The 15,227-nt window shown below is 50.2% G+C and overlaps 1 protein-coding gene across 2 annotated transcripts in view; it reads left to right on the top strand.

Annotated features, from left to right (window-relative positions):
* Nucleotides 1-14,345, top strand: part of LOC146799841 (cell adhesion molecule CEACAM21-like) — a 212,443-nt gene extending 198,098 nt beyond the window's left edge. For both annotated transcript variants that reach the window (XM_085620736.1, XM_085620737.1), the window contains one exon: nucleotides 4,505-14,345. The gene's annotated coding sequence lies outside the window, so the exon portion shown is untranslated. The remainder of the gene's footprint in view (nucleotides 1-4,504) is intronic.
* Nucleotides 14,346-15,227: the final 882 nt, after the last annotated feature.

Genomic DNA, 15,227 nt, shown 5'->3' with positions numbered 1-15,227 from the left:
ACCCTTGCAAAGGTACTGCTTGACTGATGTCCTTTTTCAGTGCCTCGAATTCCTTCTGTGTGTCTTCTGTCCATTGGTAGGTTGTTTTGTCCCTTGTTAGTTGTCGAAGGTGATGGGTCTTGGTGGCGAAGTGTGGCACGAATTTGCTGTAGTACTCGGCCATCCCTAAGAAGGACCTCACTTCCTCTTTGTTGTTGGGTGCGGTCGCCTTGCATATCGCTTCCACATTCGCCCTTTTGGGTGTGATGCCATGACCTCCTATTTCGTGCCCCAGGTAGGTGACTGATGTCATTCCCAGCCTGCACTTTTCCCATTCCGCCGTGAGGCCTTTGTCCTCTAGCACTCTGAGTACCTTCTCTAACCTCTCGTCGTGGTCTCTTCTGTCTGTCCCCATCACGAGTATGTCATCCTGAAAGTACTGGACGCCTTCAATGTCCTGAAACAGCCGATGCATCAGCTTTTGGAACACCGCTGCTGCGGATGCTAGTCCAAATGGCATTCTCCGAAACTGGTAGCACCCAAAGGGTGTGATAAACGATGTCAACTTCCGGCTTGATGGATTCAGGTCTATTTGGTGATATGCGGACGTTAGGTCGATGGTGGAGAACCATTTTATCCCTTTGGTCTTGGCTAGCATTTCCTCAATACGAGGTAGCAGGAATTTCTCTACTATGAGGCACTTGTTTAGTTCCCTAAGGTCCACACAGAGACGGACTTTCCCGTTGGGTTTCATCGCCACTACCAGGGGGGCAAGCCATTCCGCACTGTCGATCGGCTCTATTATTCCCTCTTTTTCCAACCTGTGTAGCTCCGTCTGCACCACTTCTCTCACCGCCAAGGGTATGTTCCTGACTTTGTGGGACACCAGGCTGGAGTTTTCCTTAAGTACTATCCTGTGTGTAAATTTCTCCAGTTTCCCCACCTTTCCTCCAAACACCTTCGGGAATTTGTGCTTCATTGCTTCCAGTACCGGCCAGCTCCCTGGCGCTGTCAAGAGGACTTGTGTGTCGCCTCCCGGATCTAGTTTGATCCCTAGATCCCCTTGGTCCATCCATCCCAGTACAGAGGGGCCTTTCTCCGCTATGTACAGCTTGCACTCAGCTTGTCTTCCCCGGAATTCAAAGGTCAGTTTCCGGTACCCTACCATGGGTATTGGATCTCCTGTGTACGTTACCGGCCGAATGTCTGGGGGTTCCAGCTTCGGTCCCAGCGTAGGTTCGAACTGCTCCTTCCATACTGTTCTCTGGATGATGGTGTATGGAGACCCCGAGTCTATTACTATTTGGATGTTCACCCCTCCAATCGTCATGTCGCATTGGGGTTTGCGGGTTCTCTTCCCGTCTATCCCGAGCACCTGATCCTCAATGCACAGGATCTCCACGTCTTCCTCTTGCTCTTCTTCCTCTCCTTGTATCTCTTGCTCCACATACTTCACCACAGGTCTCTTCGTTTTCCTCCGGCAGACTTTCTCGTAGTGACCCATTATGCCGCAGAACATACACTTCGCCCGGAACGCGGGGCATCTCTTGTCCTGGGCTGCGTGTGCGGGACTGCCGCATCTGTAACAGGCTCCATTGTTGTCTTTTGCCTGCTTCCCCGTTTGGCCCGTCTTCCCTTTCCACTTCGGGGGTCCTCTGCCCTCCTGCGCCGGTTGCCTGCTTCTTCCCTGCGCGTCTGCTGTATCCACTCTGTTCACCATGACTTTGGGGACCACTTCCCGTTTTGCTGCCTCCGCACACCGTTTGGTCAACTCCGCTTTCTTCACCATCGCTATTACGTCTTTCAGAGGCGCCTCGCTATTCGCCCACAGTTTATCTTGCACACTTTTATTCGTGGTATGCATGACGATTTGGTCTTTGATGAAATCATCGTGCAGGGCTCCATATTTGCAAGTCACTGCCAGTTTCTTCAAGGCTGCCACGTATTCATCTATGGTTTCTCCCGGCTCCTGTTTCCTCTGTTGGAAGTTGTACCTGTCTATAGAGACACTCACCGCCGGGCGGTAGTGGGCATCAAGGTCCTCCATGGCGTGCTTGAATACGTCATCGTCCGCGTTTTGCCTGAGTGGTGGCACTAGATTCTGGTAGACTCTTATGCCTTCCGGGCCTAAATTATGCAGGAGTATTCTTTTCTTCCTCGCGCTGGGGAACTCTTCACCGTTCTCATCTTCGAGGGCCGCCAGGTAGTTCTTAAAATATTCCCGCCAGTCCTCCCACTTCATTTGGGGTTCTCCCGGTCTTGGCAGAAATGGTATCAGCGCCGTTAGCGAGGAACCTTGGGTGCTCATCTCTTCCCTCCTACTTGGCGCAGCGCCTGGGCCTCTTGGACTTCCCGGTGTGTCTCCCCGCTCTGGTCTTCCCTGCTCCTGCTGTCGCTTCTCTTTTGGCCCCCCCTGCGCTGCTTGCTGCCGCTTCCGCCAGGGTCTCTGCGACTGGGCTTCCCGTGTGCTTATCGCAGTTGCGCGTCGTCTATAGGCCTCTGCACGTGGTCTGTGCCTCTGCGACTGGGCTTCACGTGTGTTTATCGGAGTTGCGCCCCTGTCTATAGGCCTCTGCACGTGGTCTGTACCTTGTGTTCACTGCCTCTGCCGCGCTCTTCGTGTGTGTTCTTTGGGGACCGCTCCGCTTCTAGTCCTCCCCTTTTGCTTGTTACTGTTGCCTTGGCCTGTGCTCCCTGTCGGTGGTTCAGGGTCCTTCAGCTGGTTAAGATTGCAGCAATCCCACCCTCGTCGCCACTGTAATAATGGTGGAATGTACCCTCAAGCAGCACAGGATGCAGGCTGTGTAGAACAACACTATTTATTCAGTAACTACAAATACACATTAGAGCGCCGGGCCACACAACCTTCTCGCGCAGCGGCGGGCTCTATCTCCGCGCCTCGTGGCTCGCGCATGCGCAGTGCTCCCGCCCGCGTTCTCCTCTCGCGGGCCGCGTCATTACACAGCGTGCGAGACTAGAATGCACACTACAAGCTTCACTGCTTGACCTTTCTTGATCCTGGCGTTCGAGGTCCTGACACACCACGCTCATTCTTAAGTGACGCCCCTTGTAATAAGCACCCCGACGGAGACTATCAATGTAGGGACATTGACAGTCTCCGTCGGGGTGCTTATTACAATTAGTTACCTTGCCCCGTTTGGTTCATTTTCAGGTTGGTGAGTTTATCTTCTTGGGCTGCCCTGACTCGCTCCCCGGAAAATTTGCTTCCGCCGCTCTGTTTTATGCAGGTTGGAGTCTTTCCATGTTTAGCATTCTCACCCATTACACGCAGCTATGGTTTAACGTTGCACCATTTCCCCACACATGTGGTAATATGCCTCAACACACCTTTGAGGGCACCTGCCCTTAATCGAAACGCAACCTCCCTTGCCATGGGCCTTCTTCCGGTACCATAACTTCTACTATTGTTATGTACATGATCATTGGTACTGTATGATATATTTGACATGATTGATTTCATTATTAGCGATATGCAAATATTACTCCACTGCATACAAAAAACAAAAGTAAAAAACATTGTCATATTCAAAACAAAGACCTCTAGCTTTCACATATGCGAGACCTATTACATTGCAAATGCTTGTTTAATATATGTTGAATTAGTAAACAACTGTTTTTGTGCTCATCTCTAAATTAGATAAAAAGCACCACCATGTGGCAGATGGTCACTAGTGCCGGTGTTGACAATCAAGTGCGGTGCCGAGCTCCGGAAACCACCGGCTCAAATTAAACACTGTACCTGGAAGCCAAGGTTTAGTGATCCATAACATCTTTAGTAATACTTGATGGTGTCAATCTGTTTCCTAAAATGGCTACATAATTCATGCTTAAGGTCAACACACAAAAAGTAATTACATTTCAAACACGCAGTGGCCACTCTATGGCTTGACAAACAGACATAGTTGGAAGTTTGCGCTGCTGGGCTCCTTGTACGTTTGGCGCTGGAGTACAAGTTTCTGAAATTCTTGAAATATTTAAGGAATTGGCAAGTAAATTTTTGACTGTTGTAGATTCCTGCATGCTCACATGTGTATGGATTTCTGCAGGTGTGATCGCAATAGGTGACCCACTCCTTAGCTGTATTTTCAATTCAAATGTGTTTTAGCGAATATTACTCCACTGCGGAACCTTGTATACCTTGTGCAGAAACCTCTCTCCTTTTCTGTACATCCCTATTACTTTTCTTGCCAGAAGCACATGTGGAAATGTGCCACAAATCGTTGATAAAAGCCCACAAATGTATAAGTAAATGTCTTTTTTGGTACACCCACCCAGAAATGCCCCTGCAGTCCACTCTTAGGCACTTTTTACATAGTCACACATCCTGATTCCTTTTCCTTTCTAAAAATAGAATAAAACCTCCTGGTAGAACAGTGAAGAAACATTGATCGCAGATGCTGCTTGTGGGGCTACTTGTAAAAAATATTTCAAGAAATGGGTCAAAGTTTGTTCTCCTTTATGTGGTAAAACAGCTTTGCTTACGATATTGTTGTTTCTTTTACAGATGATACATGTTCACGTTGCCTTGAGGACGGACGAGTCTGCTGCTGAAAGCCTGACATCTGACATGTCCTTCGGGTGACAAGCCACCAGTGGTGAACATTCCCTGATTGGAGGTCCCTGCCACGCGCTGGTGCAAGAGAAAGAGCGCGAGGCACCGAGTGTGAAAGAACAGTCCAAGCTCGTTCCCTCAGAAATGCGAGTGCAGACAGGGCTTGCGCATGTGCTTTATGCATGTATGTATGAGTGAATGTATGTGTCTCATTTGTATTTGGAGGGGGGGAGTTATGAAGCTCAACCTTACACTCGAAGGCTTCCTGGCGCTACAGAAGCTGAGAGACGGATGTTAATGCGGATAAAGCCATGATTTGGAAGCTTTTGTGAGCTGGCTCAGCAGGGCTGCTCTTTCCACAGACTCGGTGGCCTGGTGGTCCAGAGGGAGGTCCCTGTAATGGAGGAGGCCCACCCACCCCTGCAAAGACATCTCAGAATAGAGCTGTGAATGGGCGACTGACCCCTCTGGGCATCAGGGGAATCATGTCAAACATTTAGACCAGCCTGAAGAAGGCAAGGAGACCTGATCTAAGCTCAACCATTTACCTGGAAGCGGCTGTAAGGATGCTAGCGCAGGAGTAATGTTACCCTATCTGGAAGCGGGTGTAAGGATGCTAGCGCAGGAGTAATGTTACCCTATCTGGAAGCGGGTGTGAGGATGCTAGCGCAGGAGTAATGTTACCCTATCTGTAAGCGGGTGTAAGGATCCTAGCGTAGGAGTAATGTTACCCTATCTGGAAGCAGGTGTAAGGATGCTAGCGCAGGAGTAATGTTACCCTATCTGGAAGTGGGTGTGAGGATGCTAGCGCAGGAGTAATGTTACCCTATCTGTAAGCGGATGTAAGGATGCTAGCGCAGGAGTAATGTTACCCTATCTGGAAGCAGGTGTAAGGATGCTAGCGCAGGAGTAATGTTACCCTGTCTGGAAGCGGGAGTAAGGATGCTAGCGCAGGAGTAATGTTACCCTGTCTGGAAGCGGGAGTAAGGATGCTAGCGCAGGAGTAATGTTACCCTGTCTGGAAGCGGGAGTAAGGATGCTAGCGCAGGAGTAATGTTACCCTATCTGTAAGCGGGTGTGAGGATGCTAGCGCAGGAGTAATGTTACCCTATCTGTAAGCGGGTGTGAGGATGCTAGCGCAGGAGTTATGTTACCCTATCTGTAAGCGGATGTAAGGATGCTAGCGCAGGAGTTATGTTACCCTATCTGTAAGCGGATGTAAGGATGCTAGCGCAGGAGTAATGTTACCCTGTCTGGAAGCGGGAGTAAGGATGCTAGCGCAGGAGTAATGTTACCCTATCTGTAAGCGGATGTAAGGATGCTAGCGCAGGAGTAATGTTACCCTATCTGTAAGCGGGTGTGAGGATGCTAGCGCAGGAGTTATGTTACCCTATCTGTAAGCGGATGTAAGGATGCTAGCGCAGGAGTTATGTTACCCTATCTGTAAGCGGATGTAAGGATGCTAGCGCAGGAGTAATGTTACCCTATCTGTAAGCGGGTGTAAGGATGCTAGCGCAGGAGTAATGTTACCCTATCTGTAAGCGGGTGTGAGGATGCTAGCGCAGGAGTTATGTTACCCTATCTGTAAGCGGATGTAAGGATGCTAGCGCAGGAGTTATGTTACCCTATCTGTAAGCGCGTGTAAGGATGCTAGCGCAGGAGTAATGTTACCCTATCTGTAAGCGGGTGTGAGGATGCTAGCGCAGGAGTTATGTTACCCTATCTGTAAGCGGGTGGAAGGATGCTAGCGCAGGAATAATGTTACCCTATCTGTAAGCGGATGTAAGGATCCTAGCGTAGGAGTAATGTTACCCTATCTGGAAGCAGGTGTAAGGATGCTAGCGCAGGAGTAATGTTACCCTATCTGGAAGTGGGTGTAAGGATGCTAGCGCAGGAGTAATGTTACCCTATCTGTAAGCGGGTGTAAGGATGCTAGTTCAGGAGTAATGTTACCCTATCTGGAAGCGGCTGTAAGGATGCTAGCGCAGGAGTAATGTTTCCCTATCTGGAAACGGGTGTAAGGATGCTAGCGCAGGAGTAATGTTAACCCGTCTGGAAGCGGGTGTAAGGATGCTAGCGTAGGAGTAATGTTACCCTATCTGTAAGCGGGTGTAAGGATCCTAGCATAGGAGTAATGTTACCCTATCTGGATGCGGGTGTAAGGATGCTAGCGCAGGAGTAATGTTACCCTATCTGGAAGCGGGTGTAAGGATGCTAGCACAGGAGTTATGTTACCCTATCTGTAAGCGGGTGTAAGGATCCTAGCGCAGGAATAATGTTACCCTATCTGTAAGCGGGTGTAAGGATGCTAGCGCAGGAATAATGTTACCCTATCTGTAAGCGGGTGGAAGAATGCTAGCGCAGGAATAATGTTACCCTATCTGTAAGTGGGTGTAAGGATCCTAGCGTAGGAGTAATGTTACCCTATCTGGAAGCGGGTGTAAGGATGCTAGCGCAGGAGTAATGTTACCCTATCTGGAAGTGGGTGTAAGGATGCTAGCGCAGGAGTAATGTTACCCTATCTGGAAGCGGGTGTAAGGATGCTAGGTCAGGAGTAATGTTACCCTATCTGGAAGCGGCTGTAAGGATGCTAGTGCAGGAGTAATGTTTCCCTATCTGGAAACGGGTGTAAGGATGCTAGCGCAGGAGTAATGTTAACCCGTCTGGAAGCGGGTGTAAGGATGCTAGCGTAGGAGTAATGTTACCCTATCTGTAAGCGAATGTAAGGATGCTAGCACAGGAGTTATGTTACCCTATCTGTAAGCGGGTGTAAGGATCCTAGCATAGGAGTAATGTTACCCTATCTGGAAGCGGGTGTAAGGATGCTAGCGCAGGAGTAATGTTACCCTATCTGGAAGCGGGTGTAAGGATGCTAGCGTAGGAGTAATGTTACCCTATCTGGAAGCGGGTGTAAGGATCCTAGCGTAGGAGTAATGTTACCCTATCTGGAAGCGGGTGTATGGATGATAGCGCAGGAGTAATGTTACCCTATCTGGAAGTGGGTGTAAGGATGCTAGCGCAGGAGTAATGTTACCCTATCTAGAAGCGGGTGTAAGGATGCTAGTGCAGGAGTAATGTTACCCTATCTGGAAGCGGCTGTAAGGATGCTAGCGCAGGAGTAATGTTACCCTATCTGGAAATGGGTGTAAGGATGCTAGCGCAGGAGTAAGTTAACCCGTCTGGAAGCGGGAGTAAGGATGCTAGCACAGGAGTAATGTTACCCTATCTGTAAGCGGATGTAAGGATGCTAGCGCAGGAGTTATGTTACCCTATCTGTAAGCGGGTGTAAGGATGCTAGCGCAGGAGTAATGTTACCCTATCTGTAAGCGGGTGTAAGGATGCTAGCGCAGGAGTAATGTTACCCTATCTGTAAGTGGGTGTAAGGATGCTAGCGCAGGAGTAATGTTACCCTATCTGGAAGCGGGTGTAAGGATGCTAGTGTAGGAGTAATGTTACCCTATCTGGAAGCGGGTGTAAGGATGCTAGCGCAGGAGTAATGTTACCCTATCTGGAAGCGGGTGTAAGGACCTTACCATACCTCTGCCTTCCTCCACCCCTCCCTGTGCCTCAGGCACAGCAGGACCTTACCAGACCTCTGTCCTTCTCCACCCCTCCCTGTGCCTCAGGCAGGGCAGAACTTACCAGACCTCTGTCCTTCTCCCCCCCTCCCTGTGCCTCAGGCACAGCAGGACCTTACCATACCTCTGCCTTCCTCCACCCCTCCCTGTGCCTCAAGCAGGTAGGACTTACCAGACCCTGTCTTCTTCCACTCATCCCTGAGCCTAAAGCAATGCATGACCTTTCCAGACCCTGTCTTCCGTCATCCCTACCTGTGCCTCAGGCATTGTTGGACCTTACCAGACCTCTGCCTTCTTCCACCCCTCCTTGTGCGGCAGGCACGGCAGGACCTTACCAGACCTCTGTCCTTCTCCACCCCTCCCTGAGCCTCAAGCAATGCAGGACCTTACCAGACCCTGTCTTCCGTCATCCCTCACTATGCCTCAGGCGGGACAGGACCTTTACATACCTCTGCCTTCCTCCACCCCTCCCTGTGCCTCAGGCATGGCAGGACCTTACCAGACCTCTGTCCTTATCCACCCCTCCCTGTGCCTCAGGCAGGGCAGGACCTTACCATACCTCTACGTTCCTCCACCCCTCCCTGTGCCTCAGGCAGGGCAGGACCTTACCAGACCTCTCTCTTGCTCCACCCCTCCTTGATCTTCAGGACTTGCACTGTATCTTATTTGCCACGGTAGGACCTTACCAGACCTCTATCTTCCACCACCCCTTCTCAAGCTTCGGGTCTTAACCTGTACCCTAGCTGCTGGTGCAGGACCGTACCATACCTCTGCCTTCCTCCACCCTCCCTGTGCCTCAGGCAGGGCAGGACCTTACCAGACCTCTGTCCTTCTCCACCCCTCCCTGTGCCTCAGGCAGGGCAGGACCTTACCATACCTCTGTCCTTCTCCACCCCTCCCTGTGCCTCAGGCAGGGCAGAACTTACCAGGCCTCTGTCCTTCTCCACCCATCCCTGTGCCTCAGGCAGGGCAGAACTTACCAGACCTTTGTCCTTCTCCACCCCTCCTTGTGCCTCAGGCACAGCAGGACCTTACCATACCTCTGCCTTCCTCCACCCCTCCCTGTGCCTCAGGCAGGTAGGACTTACCTGACCATGTCTTCTTCCAATCATCCCTGAGCCTCAAGCAATGCATGACCTTACCAGACCTCTGTCCTTCTCCACCCCTCCTTGAGCCTCAAGCAATGCAGGACCTTACCAGACCCTGCCTTCCGCCATCCCTCACTATGCCTCAGGCGGGACAGGACCTTACCATACCTCTGCCTTTCTCCACCCCTCCCTGTGCCTCAGGCATGGCAGGACCTTACCAGACCTCTGTCCTTATCCACCCCTCCCTGTGCCTCAGGCACAGCAGGACCTTACCATACCTCTGCCTTCCTCCACCCCTCCCTGTGCCTCCGGCACGGCAGGACCTTACCAGACCTCTGTCCTTTTCCACCCCTCCCTGTGCCTCAGGCAGGGCAGGACCTTACCAGACCCTGTCTTCCGTCATCCCTACCTGTGCCTCAGGCATTGTTGGACCTTACCAGACCTCTGCCTTCCTCCACCCCTCCTTGTGCGGCAGGACCTTACCAGACCTCTGTCCTTCTCCACCTCTCCCTGAGCCTCAAGCAATGCAGGACCTTACCAGACCCTGTCTTCCGTCATCCCTCACTATGCCTCAGGCGGGACAGGACCTTACCATACCTCTGCCTTCCTCCACCCCTCCCTGTGCTTCAGGCATGGCAGGACCTTACCCGACCTCTGTCCTTATCCACCCCTCCCTGTGCCTCAGGCAGGGCAGGACCTTACCATACCTCTACGTTCCTCCACCCCACCCTGTGCCTCAGGCAGGGCAGGACCTTACCAGACCTCTCCTTTGCTCCACCCCTCCTTGATCTCCAGGACTTACACTGTATCTTATTTGCCACGGTAGGACCTTACCAGACCTCTATCTTCCACCACCCCTTCTCAAGCTTCAGGTCTTAACCTGTACCCTAGCTGCTGGTGCAGGACCGTACTATACCTCTTCCTTCCTCCACCCTCCCTGTGCCTCGGGCAGGGCAGGACCTTACCAGACCTCTGTCCTTCTCCACCCCTCCCTGTGCCTCAGGCAGGGCAGGACCTTACCATACCTCTGTCCTTCTCCATCCCTCCCTGTGCCTCAGGCAGGGCAGAGCTTACCAGACCTCTGTCCTTCTCCACCCATCCCTGTGCCTCAGGCAGGGCAGAACTTACCAGACCTCTGTCCTTCTCCACCCCTCCCTGTGCCTCAGGCACAGCAGGACCTTACCATACCTCTGCCTTCATCCACCCCTCCCTGTGCCTCAGGCAGGTAGGACTTACCAGACCCTGTCTTCTTCCACTCATCCCCGAGCCTCAAGCAATGCATGACCTTACCAGACCTCTGTCCTTCTCCACCCCTCCCTGAGCCTCAAGCAATGCAGGACCTTACCAGACCCCGCCTTCCGTCATCCCTCACTATGCCTCAGGCGGGACAGGACCTTACCATACCTCTGCCTTCCTCCACCCCTCCCTGTGCCTCAGGCATGGCAGGACCTTACCAGACCTCTGTCCTTATCCACCCCTCCCTGTGCCTCAGGCACAGCAGGACCTTACCAGACCTCTGTCCTTCTCCACCCCTCTCTGTGCCTCAGGCACGGCAGGACCTTACCATACCTCTGTCCTTCTCCATCCCTCCCTGTGCCTCAGGCAGTGCAGAACTTACCAGACCTCTGTCCTTCTCCACCCATCCCTGTGCCTCAGGCAGGGCAGAACTTACCAGACCTCTGTCCTTCTCCACCCCTTCCTGTGCCTCAGGCACAGCAGGACCTTACCATACCTCTGCCTTCATCCACCCCTCCCTGTGCCTCAGGCAGGTAGGACTTACCAGACCCTGTCTTCTTCCACTCATCCCGAGCCTCAAGCAATGCATGACCTTACCAGACCTCTGTCCTTCTCCACCCCTCCCTGAGCCTCAAGCAATGCAGGACCTTACCAGACCCTGCCATCCGTCATCCCTCACTATGCCTCAGGCGGGACAGGACCTTACCATACCTCTGCCTTCCTCCACCCCTCCCTGTGCCTCAGGCATGGCAGGACCTTACCAGACCTCTGTCCTTAGCCACCCCTCCCTGTGCCTCAGGCACAGCAGGACCTTACCAGACCTCTGTCCTTCTCCACCCCTCTCTGTGCCTCAGGCACGGCAGGAGCTTACCAGACCTATGCCTTCCTCCACCCCAGTGCCTCAGGCAGGGCAGGACCTTACCATACCTCTGCCTTCATCCACCCCACCCTGTGCCTCAGGCATTGATGGACCTTACCATGTCTCTGCATTCCTCCACCCCTCCCTGTGCCTCAGGCAGGGCAGGACCTTACCAGACCTCTATCTTCCACCACCCCTTCTCAAGCTTCGGGTCTTAACCTGTACCCTAGCCGCTGGTGCAGGACCTTACTAGACCTCTGTCTTCCTACACCCCTCCCTGAGCCTCAGACCAGGCTGCCAGGGCAGGACCACTCTGGACCTCTGTCTTTTGCCTCTCCTCCCCGAGTTTCAGGTCTTACACTGCATCCTAGCAGCTAGGGCAGGACCTTACCAGACCTCTGTCCTTCTCCACCCCAAACTGTGGCTCAGGCAGGGCAGGACCTTACCATACCTCTGCCTTCCTCCACCCCTGTGCCTCAGGCATTGATGGACCTTACCATGCCTCTGCCTTCCTCCACCCCTCCCTATGCCTCAGGCAGGGCAGGACCTTAGCAGACCTCTCTCTTCCTCCACCCCTCTCTGATCTCCAGGCCTTGTACTGTATATAATCTGCCACGGCAGGACCTTACCAGACCTCTATCTTCCACCACCCCTTCTCAATCTTCGGGTCTTAACCTGTACCCTAGCTGCTGGTGCAGGACCTTACCAGACCTCTATCTTCCACCACCCCTTCTCAAGCTTCGGGTCTTAACCTGTACCCTAGCTGCTGGTGCAGGACCTTACTAGACCTCTGTCTTCCTACACCCCTCCCTGAGCCTCAGACCAGGCTGCCAGGCCAGGACCATTCTGGACCTCTGTCTTTTGCCACTCCTCCCCGAGTTTCAGGTCTTACACTGCTTCCTAGCAGCTAGGACAGGACCTTGCCAGACCTCTGCCTTTCTCCACTGCCCACCAAGTCTCAAACCTTATAGTGAGTCATTGCTGCCGGGGCAAGACATTAACAGACATCGGTCTTCCTACACTTCTCCCTGAACCTCATTTCCTACCCTGTATGCTAGCTGCTGTAGTGGGACCTTACCAGACCTCGCTCTTCCTACACCCCTCCTGAGCCTCATTTCCTACCTTGTATTCTAGCTGCCAGGCCAGGACCTTACCAGACCTCCGTCTTCCTACACCACTCCTGAGCCACAGGCTTTACATTGTACATTATTTGCCAGGGCGGCACGCAGACTCTTTTTCTTCTTCATCCTCTCCCACCATAAAGTTATCAGTTCATGTCTTTCCCATCAGCATAAATAATAGTTACCATGGGACATAAAGTTTCCCGCATACATGATAGAATTGCTGTTCTTTACCCGAAGGAGAAATGATGGTGCCACCTTGAAGTGTGGGTGAAGTGTGTTTATTTCAAGACTCACACCAACAAGACTTAAGGTGATAAAGGAAAATGAAATGTGTTTAAAAGAGAATGGTACCGAAGCACCGGAGTCTTAGGGCCTGATTCATAAAGGTGACTTACACCTTTGAGTAATTTACAGGTGTATTTTACTCTTACACGTTAGAGTAACTTTGCACTCTGATTTTGTGAAAAGCCACAGGTAGTTAAGTGACTCAAAATTGTGAGAGTAAATTTCACATGTAAATTACTCTACAGTGTAAGTTAGATTTGTGAATAGCCCCTACAGTTTGTGAAGGCCCCCCCAACTCTTCAATGTGGTGGAGATGTATAAATTACTATTTAGGAGTAATTTGCACTCGGATTCTGTGAATAGCCAAAACTTAGTAAACCTGCTCGAAAGTGTAACTTACTTTTGTGTATCAGGCCTTTAGTGTTCTTGGTATAGTTAGCATTTTCTGCTGTGTTTTGTAAGAGTCCTGATCAAGTGTTAGCAGACGGGGTACTCCGTCACAGCGGCGATGGTTATCCTGTCCTCCAAAATATAAAGCCCATTGGATATAATGAGATGTATATTTCGGCGGATGGAATATCCGTCATCAGTGTGACGGAATAACTCGTCCGCTGAGATCGTAATCACGCCCATAGCCAAGACATAAATTCACCCACCTTTGTGGTCGATTTTCTATTAAGGGAGCAGAGGAAAATTTAGTTTTTTTTAACTAAAGTGCCAGAGACACATTTGCCATATTTGAGGATTTCTGTCAGAGTGTCTGAGTTTTTTAATGAAATTTGGCGACTCTCCCATTGGTAAACAAATCTCTAGTGTAAAAAATGGTAATGTCTGTATCTGTTCTTGGATTTACTCTTGACTTTAAAAGTGCATACAGATATAGTGCTAATGCATTTGAAACGTATTTCCTATGACTTGCAGAGGTATATTTTCCTGACTCGTGTTACCTAGGCCTCAATTTAGGAATAGATGCCATCTTGTTCAAAATGGATGTCTTCCCTCTGCACGGTTCACTGGTCATTATTTCTGCAAAACATAGTCAAGCAGAGTCATGTTTGTTCATTTCAATTGATGTTGTTCTAGCTGCTCTCAATGAAAACTTTCAACGCGGACATAGACATGTAACATTTCAATGCCCTGGTCCCTCCTCCAGCTCACTGCACCCTGTTCATTCGTTATAACTTGCTTTTGTTCACGTAACTAGTTTGCCTGCCATCTCCGGATGACATTAACACATAGTGGGCAGAATCAATATTCATGCAGTGGGATAGTGCTTAGGTGCTAAGGCAATATGACATTTAAAAAAAAAGTTCTCAGATTTCCCAAGAATATAACACTTTTGCTCACATCCTGATGATTTCACACTTTTAATTTTGAAAATAATGTATATAAACCCTCAAGTCTCGGAGTAAACTAGGACACTTTCCTGAGACGTTCAAATCTATTAGGGATGCTGTCCGTTTCTCTTTTGATTTTGTGGCTCATTTGAGGCTTAGACTGTTCCTGATTCTGCATATTCTTCTGTAATGCTCTATCTGCTAAGAGACTTTAGGGCAATGGCGCTATGCATTTGCATTTACCAGTTCTGTACCACACCTTATAAATGTTTGTAATAAATGCTTTAAATGTATTCCCCTGCTCTAGAACTCACGTATTGAGTTGCCTCAACTTAATTGATTGTATTTTGACAAGCAGCAAGGTGTCTTATCTTGGGGACACATTGCCTCATGAAACTGAGTTGTAACACCGTCTCCAATTCATCATTGTGTGGGAGTACTGTAAATGTTGCCGTGTACAAATCTTCAGCATTCCCCATGCCCACAAATGTTTGGTAGCAGAGGATGGTTGCAAGATAAGAGCACCTCATTTCTGCTTTAGAGATTTCTCTATTCCCCTGTCCTTTGTTGCTGTGGATTTTTACATGTGGATTTTCCTGGTGGATTTTTCCATGTTACTGACATGTAGAGCCATTCCCAACCATGATTGTAAGTATGAATAGTGTGGGATGAATCTTGTGATTGAGAGCATTTTGGTGTGTTGTTGAAGAATGGTAGACTGTGATGTGTGATGGATTATTATGCTGCATGTGAGGTTTTTACTTATGCATTGTTGATTCTTAGTTTAATTGGTGGTTTGATCACTATGATATTGATATGCTTTTCTTATTTGTGATTTGCGTGGAAGATGTTTTGGTTTTATTATTGGTTGGTTTGGTAATCGGATTCACCGAAATCCAAGATCTCGAGATATTATTGTTGAACTTGTCTACATAAAAGTAGTGTGTTTTGCAAGGTGCCATATACACACAGATAGAGATTTTTCTGAATTACTGAGCTTCTGTCCAGTGTTTGGTGTTATTTGCTCTTCTGTGCACAGGAGTAAGTGCCCTAGTCAGAGGTAGCTTGCCGCTGGACGGGAGTTTGTTTTAGTGTGAATTGAGATTGACAAGTGCTGCCGTGGTACTAGTCTTGTTTCTATTGTTTGTGAGATTATTTATTCTAATAT

This window comes from Triturus cristatus, chromosome 8, assembly GCF_964204655.1.
Source record: "Triturus cristatus chromosome 8, aTriCri1.1, whole genome shotgun sequence".
NCBI lineage: Eukaryota > Metazoa > Chordata > Amphibia > Caudata > Salamandridae > Triturus > Triturus cristatus.
This window is presented reverse-complemented; position numbering and strand designations above follow the sequence as displayed.